This window comes from Astatotilapia calliptera, chromosome 8 (genome assembly GCF_900246225.1).
Source record: "Astatotilapia calliptera chromosome 8, fAstCal1.2, whole genome shotgun sequence".
Taxonomy (NCBI): domain Eukaryota; kingdom Metazoa; phylum Chordata; class Actinopteri; order Cichliformes; family Cichlidae; genus Astatotilapia; species Astatotilapia calliptera.
This window is the reverse complement of record NC_039309.1, coordinates 6,695,796-6,710,214: the sequence shown is the minus strand read 5'-3', so window position 1 is coordinate 6,710,214 and position 14,419 is coordinate 6,695,796. Positions and strand designations below refer to the sequence as shown.

Sequence of the window (14,419 nt, the reverse complement as noted above, 5' to 3'; positions counted from 1 at the left end):
ATGGTTCTCAATTTGTAGGACTGACCAAGATTTAATGTCTAAAAGAACAATTTACACTTGCTTTTAGGCGGAAAAAGCCACATACTATTTTTATTTTCGCAGTTACAATATTGATATTATCTTTAAACTGGCATAAAATAACACTTTGCAGCATGATTATCATCCAAAAAGAGACCAGATACACAAAAAGAAACACAAAAAAGTATGAACAGGGACAAACTCCATTAATACAGTGTATTTCCAGATGGATCCACAAACACATGTGCACAACCCAGCTAACAGATCGCTGTCCTTATTTGCTACTGCTCCGACTGCTTCCTCCCCTCCCTGTTACGGAAGTGGCACAGTTTTTGCAGTTGGCCCCAAAGACAGCTCCTTCATGCTCAGAGTTATTAATCGCCTCTCTCATGCCCTGTCCTAGATCACACAGCTCAGCAAACACTTCTAATGAAACAATAGACAAGAAGCCTCCATAAAAGAGGACCTGAGCACGTTAGACCTGATTACTGTCTGTGCAGAAAATACTGCTGAATAGGTGTGTTTTGGCACACAGTGGGTATTTACACACACCATCAGCACGTCTTCCTTACACCTCCACCTCTTACTTCCCACCAGCTCACCTTTACCCTCCCTCTCTCCTCACTTACTGCAGCAGAAGCCAGCTGCAGTGAGAAGGGAACTCCAGCACAGACAAACAGTAAGGGCTGGTGCTCTTACCTCCACTCCACCCCACTCCACTTTTCTCCTCTTCGGTCCTCCGAGGATGAGTATTATTAGCGGGCGGGTGGAGTTAACAGGGCCGGCTGTATTGCTAGCCGAGCTCTCTGGTGTCATAAGTGCTATTGAGAGTATTGCAGGGTGAGATGATATTTTGGAGATGGGAGGATGTGCTGCTTGATGTTCTGAATCACAATAACTTTGAGAGCGACTGTAACACAGCAGAAGCTGGTTGTGTATTTGTTCCCGGTTCTGTGGTGCATTTTCTTGATCCGAACTGAGTGGATGATTACTTTGTTTGCTGGAGAGAGAGGTCTAAGGTCTGAGCTTTGCTTCAAAGTGCACTGATTGGTTGAGAAAAGTACACTGAAGAACAATGAATAAAGAAACCGTTGTGGAGCTATTTACTGCAACTACTGGGAGGTGAAGCACTGACCAGACTACGAATATCTTTTGGTTATTTATCAAACAAATGAAAAGGGCTTGCTCTGTTGAGTGCTCATCAGACGGGAATGCATGCAAAATTAATTTAGCCACCATCTCTAAATAAAGGAGTCTCTGCAGCTGTATGTGTTTGTCCTTTCCTACTTCAGACTTAGCTGCTGTATTGCTGTGGAATTAAAGTTGCTTGGATGAACGATTTTTATGTTTGGCTAAAAGCTGTTAATAAGATGTGGATGAAGGCGTGCCTGGGTTGGTTTGGAGAGGACCACCACCTCTCACCATCATAATCTCCTTGCTGCTCCAATCTGTACATTTTATTTTAATCAATTTAGTCATTTAAATTAGAGACTCGTGCTTTTTAAATTTCTAGTTTTGGTCTCCATTTTATGTTAAGAGCTGGGTTGTGAAACTATTTATCTAAACTATATACAAACCCAGTTCCCAAAAATTTGGGATGGTATGCCTGGTGCAGGTAAGACCCAAACACAGTGCTCGGAATGTAGGGAATAAAATAATAGGTGGTTTTATTAAACTGAAGTACAAAATAATACAAAAAACAATACTAGGAGACTCAAACCATTGACACAAGGATACCATATTGCAAGGGAGGACAGAAGGAAATGCAGACAATATATACACAAGCAGGATAACGAGGGAAGAGGCCACAGGTGGGAACACAGCTGACACTAATCCAGACAAATGAGACAAGGGAAGCAAAACTGAACAGAATACACACGAGACAGGAGATTCTCAAAGTAAAGCAGGAAGTAACACACACTGAGAAACAAACTAAGACACATGGGCTTGATACTGGGACAGAAACAGATATGGAGACGTGACCATACTGAAGAAATAACAAAATGCAGAGATGAGACTAGGACAGACATGAACCAGAAATCCAGAACTATAAATACAAACTCAGCGGCACCTGAAAATAATATGTTCAGACACTAGAACATAATTAACTTATGCTTTCAAAGAAGTAAATGACAAATCCAAAGGAACACTCAAACACTGGGTCAAAGACCCAGGATAATGACAACTTTTGAGAATTACTGCCTCTCTGTCCCTCTTTTGTCGTCCCTGGCCCAACTTTTTTGAGAACTAGTAAAATGCTTCAGTTTAAACTTTTGATATTTTATTGTGAATAAAATTAGATTTTTAAATCATTGCATCGTGCTTCTATTAACACATCTCCCCTGATGATTAGAAAATGGCATTTTTGGAATTAGGGCAGCATGGTGGTGCAGTGGTTAGCACTGTTGAATCATAGCAAAAAGGTCCTGAGTTTGCTTCCAACATCTGTCTGGGCTTTTTCTGTATGGAGTTTGCATGTTCTCCCTGTGTTTGTGTGGGTTCTCTCTGGGTACTCCGGCTTCCTCCCACATTTCAGAGACATGCAGTTAGTGGGGTTAGGTTAATTGATGATTCTAAATTGCCCATAGGTGTGAATTTGAGTGCAAGTGGTTGTCTCTCTACATGTGATAGACTGGGATAGGCTCCAGCACCACCAGCACCTGCTTATCCAATTCCATGACCCTGAATTGGATAAGCAGAAGAGAATGGGTGGATGAATTTTTGGAATTGGGTGTATAATTAAGCTATTATTGCAACTCATGGAGTACAGGTCTGTTGGTGAATATTTGCTGGTTTTGAAAAGCAGCAAATCAAACCTGGAGGCACCGTAGAAGCTGAAAATAATGTCAGTCTCTGACTTTCCACTGCAGAATGCAGTGTTATATTTGTTCTTCAGGCTCACTATTATCTCCTCATGCTGGGCAGGTACTGCCTGTATCTTCCTGCTATGTGCAAGGTGTCCTGTGGCTTTGGTGACTTTTTTATGTTTTGACACTACAAACTATCTTGTTAGGTTTGGAAAAAGAGTGGTTTGGTGTAGCATAATTGAAAAGTGACAAGTTGGAAGTGATCCCTCACTAATGCTGTAACCTGCCTAAGGACACCTTGTGCTTAAGTCATGAAAATAACATTAACTGAGGCCAAGAGAACAAGCTCACCCCAGGCTCACCTACAGAGTCTTCTGTTTAGTGAAGCACAAACACAGCTGCAAACAGCAGTTGTTCCCATCAGGCACATTTTGACCAGGTTCTGTAAATGCACAGTGGAAGAACTTATCTGTGTTCTGTCCTCACAGTGGTCAAGTTTGTGACAATTCATTTACACATCTCTGACTGTGCCTAGGATTATAAATCATACATACTCTTCTTACTGCGGGCACTTTTCTATGCTGTAGCCTGAGCCCGTCTGTCATTACAGATTTTCTTTTTCTCCTTGCCCTCACAGAAAGTTGTCCTTGACCCAGTTTCTAATCATCAGGGAAGGCGTGTGAGTACATGTGAGAGTGCAGAACGTGCACGTGTGTCAGCATGCGTTTCATCACTCTTAGGGCATGCCCTGCGAATGTGTGCTGCATATTTGTGTGTGTCATGTAGGGGGAAGCTTATTAAGTGCCATGTAAAAATCCTGCATACATGCATCTCCTGTCACTTTCCTCACTGAGACATGTCAGCGGGGAGGACGGGGGAAGGGAAGTTTCTTCTCCTTTTGATGATATGTGGGTGTCACTATCTGTGGGAGGATTGATATTATTTTTCTTTGCTGGCGCTCATTAATTTACAGTATGCTTTACTGGTTTGCTGCATGAGTGGGAGGAGAAGGACATGATGTATCACAGAGAGAGCGCTTGGATATGTATATAAGAGAGAAAATGACAGAAGAGGTCTTTATGCTCTCTTGGTGAGAACAGGTACATCGAAAAGGCCACCAAAGGCAAACAAGCAAAGAAATAATTCTGATACATGATTTTTTTTTATCCAATACTGAGATGAATCTATAAATACTATTTAATACTTAATTCCTTTCTTGATGTTAAAATGGCCCCACTATTTTCATCCACTATTTAAATAGTGGATGCTCGTATTAAACATGGCCAGGGTTTCAAATAAGGAGGTTCCTTGATTTCTGACAGTTTTTTTTACTCTTGGCTCCCATCATAATGAGAGGGGATATCCCTAACATGGTCATCTAAATCTCTGGCTGCGAGCATGGAAGCCCCATCTGTTGTTCAGACCTTGTGGTTTTGAGGAGCAGTAAATCAGAAGAAAGTTGTCTGATAGGCAGACAAGATAAAACTTGTTTCAGAGGATGCCTTGGCAACAAGACTCTGTATAAAATAGATAAAGATTATTTAGAATTCTACTGCTCTAGTAGAGTCCAGAAATAAAAAAAATAAAAAAAAGACAAATATTGGTCTTATTTTAAAACAAAAGAGTTAATGTTATGTTGAAGGAGGTTTTTTTTAAAGTGAGTTTTTTAAACCCTGAGAGTATAACCCAGCTTTCTTTTCAACTTTGGATCTTTTTAGATCTTTCATTTCTTTGTTTTTGTGCATTTATCTTACTTTTATCAACCTTTATCATGCAGACTATTTAAAATATGCCTGTGCTGAACACACCATCTGCGGCTTGCAGCTTGTCTCTTGGAGTAACAAAGAAAACTGATCTGCCTGAGGAACAGAGAGGACTACTGCTAGCCAAACCAGGCATTCTTAACTCTTAATTTCTCTGTAGTTGGTTGCTTTATTAAAATACTAAGATCCATCGACTGTTTTTCTGCAGTGCTGTTCTACTCCATTTCAGCAATTAAAGCACTTTTTTACTCCAAGCCTCATTAACCTAAGCACTTTTTATATGCCCTCATTTGCTTGGATAAATGCATCATGTATCAGGGTTCAGTATATTGCCCAAGGGTAGTTTGACCCAGACTCAGGGAGCCAGGGATTAAACCATTATCTTCCAATTAGTACACAACCTTATCTGTCACCTGAACCACAGCCATACAACTAAAAGACAAGTTAGTTTATAGTTATTAAAGATGCCATCCCAAAAAGAAATGTTACGTTTGGTGGCAATATGTTTGCACACAGTTTATGATAACCAAGAGCTAGTCACTGATGTGCTGTTAGAAAGGTGTCAGAAACTTGATGATATTTCCCTGTGTGGACAGCAACTGAAAACCACCAAATATGTGAAAGCTCACGCACAGTAACATACAGATCAAGTGTGAGGATGAGGTTGATAGTGAAGAGTGAAGAACTGGCACAGGGACAGAGGCTCCTTCAATTATAGTTCGATTTTGAGCTATGTTAGGCAGTGGTCTTTAGTGGGAGTTGCTGATAAATCCATTGTCCCTGCTCAGCACCACACAGCAGACAGATGAGGTTGCTGCTGATTTGATGAGTTCCTTTATCAGTTTGTCGAGACGAAACATAGCTAAAAGCTCTTCTAAAAGAGACTAAAAGTAAACAGAGACTAGACTAGCTTTTCTAACCAGACAGCTTTCTTCTGGCTAATCAAACTAGCTGCCATATGAATATTTCTAAATAGTTATTTTGACCATGATGCATGTGATTGACTTAATAAAACATCACTGTAGCGGAAAATAGAAATGGTATTGGAGCTTTTCCATTTAAAAGAAAGCAAAAATACTGAATGCATTAAGCATTAGAAATCCACCGTTGTAACCTTTATGGGCAGGTTTGACAACTAAACATAGATTGTTTTTGTGGGCCACAGTGCATTTTTCCACTCCTAGAAGTGAGATTAATGCTTGACTGTGTCCTGAACTCAATTGTTTGCCCATGGGGCTTGTGCTTTGGCATTTCCTACCTCTGCCACCAGACCTGAAGTAATGCCGTTCTGAAATATTGATGCACTGTAAGTTACTATGTTGAGAGCTGGGATGTAACAAGAGGTCTTGGTAGTAAGGTTCCTTATAGATTGCACCATTATTGTGATATTGGCAGTAAGAAAGCCTGCCAGCTTGACGCTTCTGTGTAGATGAATTGTTTTGCATCCAGTATGGTAATTACACCACTAATGATCATCAATTTACTGCTCAACAAAGTCTGTTAATATCTTAGTCTAACCAGCTGCATCTTGTGCATAACAGTGATGATTTACAAACTGTATCAGCGAGACCAAGACTGCTCAAACTAAAGAGGTTTAATCTCTGCTGTTATTTTCTGTTACCTTTTTTTGGGGGGGGGGGGGGTGGGGGGGGTGTTCTCAGTTGAGACATTTTATGCCTTAGACCCTTTAAATCCCTGAAGCTTACATGGTGCTTTGATCCTCTTCTCCTCTGATAGTGTTGGTGTCTGATTCAGACACGGCCTTATTAGTAATTCAGTGATGGCCGATGTGCCAGTCCTGCAATGACACTGCCACCATTTGAGTGGGGTTATGTTTTTCCATCTTATCTAAGATGAAAGTCTTGGCTTTCCTTCATCTTATTCTGCAGTCTCCCTGGTTGGACAAAGTCTTATGAAAGTTTTGGCTCTGACACAAGCTTTAAAGACAAGGTATTGTATTTGTGTCATTATTAATAGTGGGGTAAACATACCACTGCCACTTTGATGTGCAAAATAAGCATGCACATCAGATCGGGACAGGCCTATTTTTCTTCATATTATAAAACTTCTTAAAACTTGGTCGATTTTTGTAAATTTCTAGCCAGCATGAAATCACCTATTTTGAAGCCTCACTGGTAGCATTTTGGCCACAACCATGTTGTTTTTTGAAGAAAAAGAAGTGACCACATTTGGAAAAAATGTTGGAGTGCTACAATTTACTTGGTAAGCAAGCTGCATAAATAAACTATATGCATACTGTGCACAGACAGATACCTGCTAACTGGTGCAGATAAAAAGTACTTTATTTCACTCAACAAAAGTGAACCACAAATGGATTGTCTTGGATAGTCTGCACAACACAGAAAGCCATATTAGCCAGATAGTTTACTAAAAAATGCTTACTAAAGAACAGTTTTTGGCTATGACAGCTACAGTATTCATGTGTAAGCACACTTGTCAATCAAAATGGCCATGTTCCTAATTTTAAGCCTCACTAGTATTCAAACAAATGATTTATAAGGAAAGACCCAGTCAGACGTCTTAATGCATTCTCAATCATCCAGGTAAGTAAATCTTCAAAAGTTGATTCTGTTCATCTGGACTGAAAACCAGTCAGAGTTTTTATGAAGGGAGAAACCTATAGAGACCATACAAGGCTTCAAATATGCCTCTTAGTGTTCTAAAATTGGGCATTTTTAAAGGGGGGGTCTATGGCGATTGACTTGCTTTTTGAACCAACCTCAAGTGGCCACTAGAGGAAATCTAAGGAGCTTGGGAAGAAAAGCATCTGGACTTCTTTAAGTTGCTTGAAGACATTGCACCTTTAACTACTTTTGGACAGAGAAAACAGATGGTTTGAAAGAGGAGTGAAAGAAGCCATCTATGTCCGCTGCGAACAGCCATCCTTGAACAGAGACGGTGGCTTACGACACCAACTGTCTGCCATCTATAATCCAGTTTTGAGATCCTTTCCCAGACGCCTTAACGCCCACTCACATCCTGGGCCATTTGACCTCAGTAAATCACATGATAGGGTGTGGCTAGGTTTCACCCGAAACCTTGGCTGATTGTGACCTACACCTGTTTTCATACCTTGGCTCGTGTGATTAGGTAGAGGATCATCAGGGAGTTCATGACCCTCTTGGGGGACACTCCCCTAGGACTTAAATCTTGGACTCTCCACCATTTGACCTTAGAACTGAAGAAGCTTCTTGGATGAGAGGTGAAACGTCTTCAAGCAACTTAAAGAAGTCCAGACGCTTTTCTTTCCAAGCTGACTACAATGACCTGGATGACTGAGAACCTTCACAGACACTAGAGGAAATGCAGTTTTTGTTTCTTATGCCTAATCTTCACTTTACAGTCTTGGATTGCACATAAATAATAGTTATTACAGCATGAATTACACTTTGTCCTATGGATTTTCTTATTCACATAATAGTTTGCTCTGACAAGTAATTACCATCATAAACAATATTGTTATTACTAAAACATAAACAAATTTGATTTGACATGCGTAAGTGGAAACCTGTCACCATACTGACAGAATCCATTGGCTGGAGTGTGATGTGCCACAATTTAATGAGCAGCTGTGTTTAAAAAAAATACTAATTTTCCTGCACTTCACAATTCACACTACCCATATGGTGTAGAAAAAACACCAGATGGAGAGAGTACTGTGAACTGGATCTTCCTCCTGTAAGGAATTGGTCCCAATAAAAGCTGCTGACAGTGAACAGTGTGGATTATTCAGCATATCAAGGACAGCTCGTCACAGTGACAGACACTTGTAAAGATAAATTGCTGCTGCATATTTTGCTTCTTTTTGTATGAAGCTCCACTGACCTTTTATTCAGCTGAAGGCAAAGGCAATTGTGAAGAATCTGAGAGATTTGTACTTCAAATCTTAGTCAATTAAAAATAAAATGGCTAAATACCACTAGAAAACCATGAGAGAAAATAAACCTGGGCATACTGACCCTTTGAAAGTGTGCACATCTGTTATCTTTTATTTTTCTGTTAATTCTCTGTCAGTGTTTAGAAGTCAGAATTATGACCAGGGACATCATGAACCATGTCCAACTTGTTTTTGCGGTAAGAAACTGCAGGTGCAGTACTAAATTTTACAGATGCATGTGCACATCTTGTAGCTGTGCACTTGAACCTGAGGGCAGTGTCGGGTGCTCTTTTTTATTTTGTTTATAGTTTGCTCTATTTCTGTTTTTCTTTAGCTGCCACATAGTAAAAAAGAGTGTTAAAAACAATGAAAACTGCCCACTGCAGCCATTGTTTGTGCTTCCCATTCATGCTTTTTTTTAAAGCAAGCTCCGCTGTTGTTTTCTTAATCTTTTAACCAACTTTTTAGCCATTCTGAAACTGCACAAGTGGACAAAAACACAAGATAATAAATCATGTGACATGACCTCACCCACTGATTTGGGACTTCTTATTTTTAAGCTTTAGTGTTCAGAAGTTACGGATGAAAGAAGAGTGCTCACTTATATTAGCATCAATACATTCATACAGGTGTGATCCACAGACACACATACCAGCTAATTAGTATTAAGTAACAGACTTTAGAAATATAATAATTTCTCTTCTTCTTGGATTTTTTGAGCCACACAGTACAGACCGTTATCCTGGTAGCTGAGTTATTACTATCAGAAGAGGAAAATAACATGCTTTTAAGTGGTTTTGAACATTTTGACCTTGTATGGAGATAGAGCCCCTTTTGAAACATGTATCATATGGCATCTAGAGGCCCTGTAGGTACTGTCACATCTGTGCTGACTTCATTTTTAAGCTTTAGGGGTTGCCCTTTGGTAGCAACAAGTGTTCAACTTTGCAAAATGGTCTGTGTCCATCCGTGAATGTCTGATCTTTTGCTAATCCTTGTCTGACCTTTTCTAAACATAACCAAGTGGCCTTGTTACAAGTGACAGCTAAGAATGAAAAATAAAATAAAAACTGAAAATAAGTGGTCAGCTAAGTCTCGAAAAATTTTCTTAAGCACAAGATCTCCTGGATGTCCAGTCTCCTGGATAAAAGTCATGTGTCCAACCCATGCATCTACCACAAATTACTTCCTGCATCAACTTTGTCGGTCAAATCCCTGAAGGCAAACTTCTTCCATGAGAGAAGTAGAAACAAAAAGGTGTCAACAAGCATGTTATAAACAAGTCGATCGTTTCTGAGTAAACTGAAAATTATGTCGGTAAAGCAACAGTGTCAACTACTAGCAGATGGTTGGAACAAAAAAATAAAAAATACCACCCCCATCTCACCAAGAAATAACAGGCTGAATGGGTAAAATATTATCTTGATTCGATGGTATTGTATATTCTGCAGTTTACAGACCTGCTAATTGTCTTTTAAACTAAATAAACACTTTAAAATTGCATATTTCAGTTTGTGCACAGCTTCTGTATTTGCCTGTAATAATTTCCTATGGTAAACATCATAATATAGAAAATAATGGAGTCAGCAGATGACACGCCGACATACTTCACTTTTTGTTTTTTTAACCTTTGCCTTTATTCTTGCACAAGGTCTTCTGTGCATAATTGCTTACATAACACACAGTCATGTAGCTGACTCTTGACCGTGGTAAAGAAGTAAAGAGTTGCTTATATAATGTGGATAGAGTTGAAAGAAACTGACACTGCTGACAGTGTCCAAAGAAATCAAGTCAGGCTTTCCTTCAAGCCTTTGTTCCCAAATTTTCTGTGAGCACGTGTGCGTTTTTGTTTGTCACATGCTCGCCACAGTGGGTGCAGCGATCGGTGAGTCACAGAGGAAGTCACACACTCAGACTGTGACAGACACGCATACAAACATACAGTGGATTTACTATCATCCAGGACCCCACATGGTGGATTACAAGTGTGTCTGCGCACAATCTGGCTACGCCACCTGTGATGGCTCAACTGCCGAAAACGCGCTCATTCTGGCAAACACACAACGCACACTCCTCAGATCTTCTGAGTCACTGATAGAGTTGTCTTTACTCTTTTTCAGGAGGCAGATGATGTGTGAAATAAGCGTGAAGAGTATGTGTGTGTTTGTGTAACCACTGACAGATGTTTCTGAGGAGCATTTTGACCTCTTCCCCTCATCAAACCTGTGTACTCTGAAGAGTCAGAAGAACTGATGTGCAAACACACACACACTCAAACACAGTAAATGAACAGTAAATAGAAACCAGCCAGCAGGCTAAGAGGTTTCTGGCACACCTCAGTGCTCTGTTGAATTTCCCCATTGATTTTGCAGCAAAGCACGAGGTACATTGTGTGTCTCTCTGTATGTGTGTGTGTGTTTCTCTGTGTGTGTCTACGGATATAAAATAATGGCCAGCTTCATGGAACAGCAGGTTGACATCTGTGTGTGTTGCTAAATAGATATTCATAGCAATCCTCTTAGTGATAATGATTTTTTGATTTTTATTTTTCAATATCGAAAACTACATTAATCTATATTTCTACATTGAGAACAAATCAAATGTAATATAGAATATGTTGCTTCTTCTAAGGAGTGCTTTTGGGAGGCAGAAAATTTAACTAAAATTAAAAATATACACATTTTGATACCAGATGGTGTTCCTGAAGGAACAAACAAGGAATTTGTGACTCCTCATGCAATCAAGCTGGGGATATTTTTTCTTGTTAGTTGAATGTGTAAACTAATATACACTAGAACCACTAAGAAAATATTTTCATGAAACCAGTATGAGATGATTTGAGTTTTGTGGTATGACAGATTATCCTGTTGGAAGCAGTGATCAGAAGATGAGTAAACTAGGCATAAAGAAGTGGACTTGCTTCACATGTTGTGCGTTCACAGATGCTCTTCTGCTTACCTGGTTCTAATGAGTGGTTACAGCATTTGAGTTACTGTTGCCTTCCTATCAGCTCAATGACATCCATTCTCCTCTGACAACTGGCATCAGTAAGACATTTTTCTGCAGAGAGCTGACACTTACTGGATACTTTCTCTTTTTTGGACTATGCTCTGTAAGCCCTAGAGATGGAGGAAAATCCCAATAGATCAGCAGTTTCTGTAATACTCAGGCCAGCCTGTCTGACACCAGCAACAATACCGCAATCAAAATTGTCTTTATTTCCTATTCTGATGCTCAGCTTGAACTTAAGCAGGTTATCTTAACCATGTCTTATTAATTCCACAAGCCACTGTGGCCCACCCATTCATCCATCCATCCATCCATTCGCTTCCGCTTATCCTTTTCAGGGTCGCGGGGGGCGCTGGAGCCTATCCCAGCTGTCATAGGGCGAGAGGCGGGGTACACCCTGGACAGGTCGCCAGTCTGTCGCAGGGCCAACACACAGGGACAAACAACCATTCGCTCTCACACTCATTCGGACATTCACACCTAGTGACAATTTGTATTATCCAATTAACCTATCCCCACAAGCTGCATGTCTTTGGACGGTGGGAGGAAGCCGGAGTACCCGGAGGGAACCCACGCAAACACGGGGAGAACATGCAAACTCCACACAGAAAGACCTGATGGTGGAATTGAACTCAGGACCTTCTTGCTGTGCGGCAACAGTGCTAACCACCGTGCCACCGTGCTGCCCCCCCACCAATTCAATTCAATTCAATTCAATTCAATTTTATTGATATAGCGCCAAATCACAACAACAGTCGCCTCAAGGCACTTTATATTCTACAGTAGATCATATAATAATAGATTCAGAGAAAACCCAACAGTCATATAACCCCCTATGAGCAAGCACTTTAGCGACAGTGGGAAGGAAAAACTTCCTTTTAACAGGAAGAAACCTCCGGCAGAACCAGGCTCAGGGAGGGGTGGCCATCTGCTGCGACCAGTTGGGGTGAGAGAAGGAAGACAGGATAAAGACATGCTGTGGAAGAGAGACAGAGATTAATAACAGGTATGATTCAGTGCAGAGAGGTCTATTAACACATAGTGAGTGAGAAAGGTAACTGGAAAGGAAAAACTCAATGCATCATGGGAGTCCCCCGGCAGCCTACGTCTGTTGCAGAATAACTAAGGGAGGATTCAGAGTCACCTGGTCCAGCCCTAACTATATGCTTTAGCAAAAAGGAAAGTTTTAAGCCTAATCTTGAAAGTAGAGATAGTGTCTGTCTCCCGAATCCAAACTGGAAGCTGGTTCAACAGAAGAGGGGCCTGAAAACTGTGGACCCATGGCTGGGTCCCAAGCCCAGATTAATGGGGAGGGTTGTGTCATGGAGGGTGTCCTGCTCAAAAGAACTTGGCCAAATCAAACATGACAGGGTGAGAAAGAAGCAGATGATTTGCTGTGCCAACCCCCAAAGGCAGTAGCTGAAAGAAGAACAAGAAGTCTGCATGCCTAATTGCAAAGAGTTCCTGCCATGAGAAATTTTTGTTAGAAGTCAGTTGAACAAACCTAATGAAATGGCCAGTTAGTGTGTGTACTGTTACAATGGTGGATGCGCATAGTAAACACTTTAACTTTCAATAATTGCAATAAGTGTACGTACAAGTTACCACTGTGAGCAAAGAGGTCCCAACTCTTGTCTTGGGAAAGTATTTTGCTACTCTTGGGTCTGAATGATGTCAGTGGACGTAAGTGGTTAGATATCCCTAATATGGTCAATTGAGAGACATGCTTAGGCTTTGACTAAAGCCCAGCTCACCTGGTGCTCAAATTTTGTTTGCTAGAATAAATCTAGCTTAAGAAGCTCAAACAGTAGATAAACTGAGGAGCTACATCAAGGGTCAGTATAGGGTTTAGAGCACTCCTGTAATTGCTGCCAATTGATTTTTCATTTCTGTGATTCAGACTAAAGAAAAAGTTTCTCTTTCATACCTCGGACTCAAGATCAAGTGGTATGAAATAGCAACCGCTCGCGTCATACCAGATCTGAGACCAAGGTCACTCTACCTCTGCTGCCTTGAGCCCAGGGACATTTTGTGTCACCACAGTCCTTCTCATCAGCCCTGTGCTTGTTATATCATACAGTCACTATTTTTATAAGATAGAAACCAAGGCTTTTGCTTACTTGGATGAGTCACGAGTAGCGGGCTCTTTACATTGCCTTGGGTTGAGATTTTGTGTTTGCATAACTCTTACTTTAAAAATGATCTCGGAGAGTACGCAGTGTTCTCGTGAGGAGGAAATTGTTAATGTCATGCATTTTTTAATGCGCGTGACTGTGTTTCTTTCTTTATCACACTTTCTTCTTGAATGTATCTCATGTATGAGTTTGTTTTCTGATGTTCCCAATTTCTTTTAGATTATATTTAGATTATTTGCATGTGCAGTGGAGTGTACACCCTACTGGGTGAATCCTGGCCCTTCCTACCAAAGTGCCCTCATCTACCCTTCAGATGAATCCCCTCCTGGCGTGTCCTGACCTTTGCCTGTGTTGGATGACATGCTCATTGCTCACTCAAATCTAAAGTTGACAGGCTGAAAAAAGATTTAAAAAAAAAAAAGAGGTACACAGTCACGTGGCTTTCATTGATAGCTACAGTAGCTTTACAATAGTTGCTGATAAAGTTCGTGGAAAGTTGAGTTCATGGAAATGAACTCTGGAAACAAAAAACGGATCATTCTCAATTTATTAAAACTTTTAGTTACTGCTCTTGCCCTCATAGCAGTCACTAAAAACAGGTTTGAGGGTGCAGGAAATGAAAGCAGGAATGCGATCACTTAAATCTTACATAAACTATGAGGCAGTCCAATTACTGGAACGAAATGATCAAATTTCAGCTGTTTTCAGCACCTATCATAATTAACATACTTGTTTAGCTCTCCCGTTTAGTGAGAGATAAAAAAAGAGGTTGGAAGATCTGACTACGAT

General features: G+C 40.5%; 1 protein-coding gene across 1 annotated transcript in view; it reads left to right on the top strand.

Moving 5' to 3' along the window:
* sema4gb (sema domain, immunoglobulin domain (Ig), transmembrane domain (TM) and short cytoplasmic domain, (semaphorin) 4Gb) overlaps positions 1-14,419 on the top strand; it is a 54,343-nt gene that overhangs the window by 8,044 nt on the left and 31,880 nt on the right. The gene's annotated exons all lie outside the window — the stretch shown is intronic.